Source organism: Musca autumnalis, unplaced genomic scaffold (genome assembly GCF_047663935.1).
Source record: "Musca autumnalis isolate F117 unplaced genomic scaffold, ASM4766393v1 scaffold_1, whole genome shotgun sequence".
NCBI classification, from domain to species: Eukaryota; Metazoa; Arthropoda; class Insecta; order Diptera; family Muscidae; genus Musca; species Musca autumnalis.
In genome coordinates this window covers 104,369,018-104,375,218 of record NW_027411644.1, presented here as the reverse complement: position 1 = coordinate 104,375,218, position 6,201 = coordinate 104,369,018, and positions in this window count along the sequence as shown.

Genomic DNA, 6,201 nt, shown 5'->3' with positions numbered 1-6,201 from the left:
TTCATGATCAGAATAAAATTCTGAGTCGATGTAGCCATGTCCGTCTGTCCGCCTGTTGTAATCACTCTAGCGTCCACAATAATTGAGCTAGAACGCTATATTTTTGCACCCTAGAGTCTGTTTCTATAGGTAGTTCAAGTTTGATGGGCTTTATCGGCCCACGTTTTGATATATTCCCCATACAACGGTACCACCCGATTTAAGGTATTTTGAAGATTTTAGCTACATTTTTGACCGAAATAGCTGAAATTGGACATTTGAGGTTCCCAATGGCCAAGAATTTTTTCCAATAAAAATTGTGAAGACAGGTCCTCGTTTTGCTATAACGGTAACGGTAAAATATCCCACCGAAATGGCTAAAATTTGGTATTTTGTCTTCGTTGGGGATATAAAACATTAACCACATATAGTGCCCATAGAACGGTACCTTCCGATTTTCGGTATTTTTAAGGTTGAGACCTCAATATCCTCCAGAAATGGCTGAAATTTGGTATTTACTCTACGCTTTCCACCTGAAATTTGTCGGTATGGGTCCACTTATTCATATAGTGCCTATAGACTTTTTTCGGTATTTTGAAGATGGTGGCCTCAACATCCCTAAGAACTTACTGAAATTGGGTATTTAGTCTTCGTTGGGGGAAGTTTTAGACAAGGTTGCAAAACATTATAACAGGTACAAAACAACCCTTGCAAAAAGTCAGACAGTATACGTCCACGTTTTGCCAAAGGCCCCATGTGAGGGTACCACCAGATTCAAGATTTTTTGATGATTTTATTCATATTTTGGCGACGTTACGCTGACTGATCCGAAGAAGTGCGCAAGTTATTTCAATCGACAGTTTGTTGAGCACGCCGGGAGTGACAGGGCGAAGAGAAGAGTACTATGTTGCATTAGATCTCTTCCTGTCGACAACGAACCACCACAAATTACAACGGATGATGTTGCGAATGTCATCAGGAACGCTAAATCATCCAAAGCGTTGATAATGATAATGCTGGAACAGCTGGTTGTGCCGGGAGTCGAGTATGTCATTAAAGTTCTCAACATGTCGCTAGCCAATCGAAGTCTGAAAAATGGGCAGGGTAGTCCCGCTATTGAAGCCAGGCAAGGATACCAGCAAACTGCCGATCCAGTTGGCGATCGTCAGCATGGGTTCCGTATGCAGCACATAACGACAACAGCGCTGCACGCCATCTACACACATATTAGTCGAGGACTCAACCGGACCAAGCCGTGTGATATCAAATTCTTTTGATGCCGTCAAGCACTCCACACTTTTTGAGGACATCGAGAAGCCAACCCAGCGGCTAAGTTTGAAACGTTGCATAACTAATTATATGTGTCGAACGTGGAATTCAGGAACAAGAAATCCAGGTTCAGTAGAGGGAAACAGGGAGTAATTGCTCAGGTGTTACCGTGAGAGGCATCGTAATCATGATCCAGAAATAGAGGTCCAGCGTTACAAGATAGAACCCCTAGATAAACAAGCCTATCAAGCAGGTTTAAATAGCATTCACACGAATGCAGTCGCAGATGCCATAAACAACTATCGTATGAATGCCTCGGAGAACATCCCCCATTTATCGCAGCTGTGGAGCATCAGTGAAATACGTATTAACATAAAACGAAAGCTTGGTAATTAATGAAAGACTGAAGCCGGTCACAAAATACAGGAATCCATGGCACGACTAGTAGAGTCGTGCAGCTAACGTAGAGAGAAATGCAGCATATAGGGCTACTCTGCAATTTGTAGCAACACAAGGCTCACGAGAGAGGTATCAAAAAAAAAAAGAAGGCAAACATGTATTTTGCCTAAGAGAAAGTGAGAACTAGTAATCGCTAGTGATAAGTTAGAGTAGCCAGAAAGAACTTCGAAAATTCTACTAAAATGAACTCAACCATAACATACCGTCAACCACAGGACTCACTTTTGTCCCGTTTGTCACCGTCTCATCCACCATAGTCAGGTGGCGTGGATACCCAGCAAACCAAATGTCGGATGACCAATTTCGGAAGCAAAATCGTTCAGATTTCCTTCCGATTTCTAAACGATTTTTCAGAGGGGATATAGTTCAGATTTTGTACCATTTCGTTCAGATTTCGTTCCGAAATCGATCGATTTTGCTCCGACATTTCGACTTAGCTTCCGAATTTTGTTCCGATTTCGTTACGATGTCGGTACGAGTGGTTTGCTGGGTGGAATAGTTCAGGCCTGACCTTCCTGAGGGAATATAGGATACGGAGTATTCTGCTTCGTGCTGCTTCAACTTGATCCCCAGTGATTCTTCGACATCGTCATCGCATTATAAAACTCCCCCGCAATCTCCCCAACAGCAGCAAAATCGACAGTCTTTAACACCGCGTATTGTTGTTCCAGCTTCTTACAATGCGACATTCCTGCAGTTTGACTGAGTCGAAGAAGTATAATGGTCGCGGCGATTCAGGAAACGAATCTGAACAACACCAGCTGTCTTTGGAGTTGTGATGGATACAATGTTCTTCGCTTGGATATTACAAGAATTTGGGTGTTGGACTTATATCGCTTAAGCTCGACTCTAATGACCCTACATGGGGTTGTATGTGAGTTGCGGTAAAGTGTGGTACCGCAGAGATAGAACTGCTAAATGTGTATATCCCACAGATTAATAGCTGTGTGCTGGGTCATTCTCCTGACATCAGACGACTGTTGGAATGTGATAACCGGCTGGTCTTAGGAGATTTTAATGCGCATCATGAGTTATGGCATTCAACCTTAGGGAATGACTGAGCAAATAGATAGCTTCACATTTTGTACCGTGAACGAGGATTCAAGGAAACTGCATAGTTCGTCTGACATATCCGTCATGTAACCTGGATTGACGAATGACGTGACTTGGCAACACGACATATTCCTTGGGTCGGTCCACTTCCTCATCTCGACTTCATAACATTTGAACGCCGTACTTTCCTTAATCATGAGAAAGCTAAATGGCAAGGATTCAGATAATTCCCCAACCAACGCTTTAGAGAACTGCCTAATCCCTCTGATGTTCGGGTAGCAGAAAGTAATTTCCGGCTGCAGCCGCTCGCCATATTCCTGCTAGTCAAATACCTGAAATAAGACCTAATTTCATAGCAGAGGCGACGGGATTAGCGAATGATCATGATGAGCTTCGACGTATGAACCCTAGCGACCAGAGAGAGAGAGAAAATTCGCAATGAAAGTCAATAAGTCAGTCGGTGAAAAAGGTAAAAAAGGTTAAAGCATTTGTTGATAATCGTTAAGGCGGTATGGAACCCTGGTTCTCTGTCATGTTTAACGGCGTAATTATGACAGGTCCGAAGACAATTCATCAAATATCCCGATAGCGGCCGGTCGAACAGAAGTGTTTTATGTCGTTTGCGATCTCTTTCAGCCGAGGAGGAACCATCACAATTTACGATGTGTGATGTTGCAGATGTTATCAGAGGCGCAAAATCAACCAAAGCGCTTGGACCTAACGGAAATTGGGCAGGGTGGTCTGTTGCTGAAACCTGGCAAGGATGCCAGTAAAGATGAATCGTACTCGTACAGGCCGATCTCACTTCTGCCACCAGTAGCAAAGATGCTTTAGGTGCTACTCCTTCGCAGCATCAGAGCGTGTTATCTAGTCTCGGATCAACAACACGGGTTCCGGAAGCAGCTTAGTAGCAGCACTGCACGTCATTTCCACATATATCATTCGAGATCCCAACGTCATAGAAGAGTAATGGTAGCATTGGATCGGGCTAAAGTTTTCTGCTAAGATAAGCTGCAAAGATGTTCGAGGATGTGTGGTCGCCAGTCATACGTGGAATTCAGAAACAAGAAGTCCCTCTACCTGCAATTCAAAGCCTTGCCGACAGCACTGAGTTAATTACGTACGATGATTGTACGCACATGGCCTCAGGCCGTGTAGCCACCTCAATGATACGCTGCACCTTTTCAACTGCCCAGTCAAACCAACTTACCTAACTCCACTCTCACTATGGACCAATACTTCCAGTTTGCGTCCTTTCTGAACTTGTAGTTAGAGACAGAGCCGATTCAATAACATAAAGACATGAACATATACATATCAAGCTTTTTGTAGAAAATTAACTTATGTTGAAACTGAGGTATGGGCTATTGTAACTCGCGATCAGTTTTACTATACCATAACTTTTGACCGCATTTCGGTAAAATAAACTGTTTTAGCCCGATTCACCGAGGGGTTTCTTAAAATAATAATTTGAGCGGAAGCTGTGGTCGTAATAATGTAAAAAAATCGGAAAAAATCGTTGAAGGAAACGAGTCTCATTATTTTATTTTCCAGTTAGTGGTTTTACAACACAATGCAGAGTTTAATGCTCAAAGGAGAAGTTAAAGAGTACACTTCAGAGTTGAAGTTTCTAATGTATGATTTTTTAATATATCCGCTGTATCTACCTCAAAAATTTTCTCAAAAACTTGTTTTTTGGTTTAAAATTTACAAACGTCATTCGATTTCCGTGGAAACCCGCGTAAATTTAGTTTTTTTTACGTTCTGAATCTAACAAGCCACGACGCGTAAAAATCCACCCTAGTGGGTGGATATGATACCTCTCAAATTTCGAAAATTTGCAAAAAATTATTTTGAAAATATAAATACTTAAATAAATAGATCGATACGTGTGTTTAAACTGCACGAAAACAGATATTTAAAATCTCTCGTAAATCCAGAGATATACTAGATTTTTTCTAAAAATTGAGTGCGATGCTACATCCACGGTTCTTGATGGATCGCATTGAAACGAATGATGTATCTTTAATGGTGATTATTGAAATCGGATGCGCATAAAATGTAAATGAACTTCGCGCAAATTATGACCATTTTACTATATTTTGCACCCTGATATGCATCGGATGCTACATCGTGGCCGCCAAATAGAATTTGACAAACTGTACATCAAATAAAAGGGATTGATTCGCTGCGTTGGAAAATCGGATGCGCATCATGTCATTTTTATAATTACGTGGTTTATAACCGTCTCAAATGTTGTAATATTCTATATAACATTATTTTAACGTTATGTCACAATTGGAATTCCTTGTAATTTAATAAAGTTCTAATAATGTTGTCCAATAGGAAAACTATAAGCGAAAAATTTGTTACAACGGAATATCATCATTACTGCGTGAAATTTTGACGAAAATGCCGAAGAACTCAAACATTTTTTTTCTCCAACTTTTCCTATGAAACCATAAAAAACAAGTAAGAAAAGTCTATAGTGGGACGGAGCCGACCATGGGATACCCTATACCACCATCCACGGAACTTCTTTTCAATGATTGTGAGCATTTAATTATCAAATATCAGAGATGTAATGTATAATGTTTATGACCAAAACCAAAAAGTTGTCTAGAATGACAAAGACATTTTTGTAGCAGGAAAGGAAAATTTAGTTCACACAAACTAAAATGTAATGAAACCCACTTATGTAGTACTACTACTTCCGTTGTTTAACCGCTACACAGAAAAAAAGCCAACCTGAAAATTTTGATTAAAAGCTTTATCACCATATTTTTGTCGAATGGTGATAAAATATTACGTATATTTAGGGAAAATGTTTATCAAACATGAAAATGTTACTAGAAAGCGATCGATAAACGATTTCAAACAAAAAATTTATTGAAATTTGTTTATGGTTATTAATGAATTTCTGTTGTTAAAATGGGTTTCAACGTTTGTCGCATGTTCTCGCTCTCAAGAGCTAGAGAAAAAAACTTTTTTACTGCATAGAGAGAGAGAGAGAGAGAGAGAGAGCGCTACAACAATGTGCTGTGTTTTTTCATGAGATGTGAGTGTCGTTGCTATGTTTATGGGCATTTTTGCGGAATGGAGGAATGATGCGTTTGTTTGGCATTTGGTTTGTTTATCTACTTGTGCTCGGGTGAAGGCTTGTATGTATACAATAAGTTTCTTACTGTTTTTTATGAACCTAACAAACGAAGAGGGAAGAAAAAAATGGTACGAGTTCTCATGTTTTGTTCTGTTTGGTGGTTAAGTTAGGCAGATAATATTTTTTACCGTCAGTTTGGTTAATTTTGGCAGTCTCGTTAAAGCAGTAGTTGTGTGTGGATCGGTAGTGCAGAAATAAATAAGTGGTTCAGAGTTCTTAAAGTAAAGGTGTCTTTCAAGTAAATTAAATGCCCAATACATTTTATAATTGAATTCACGTTT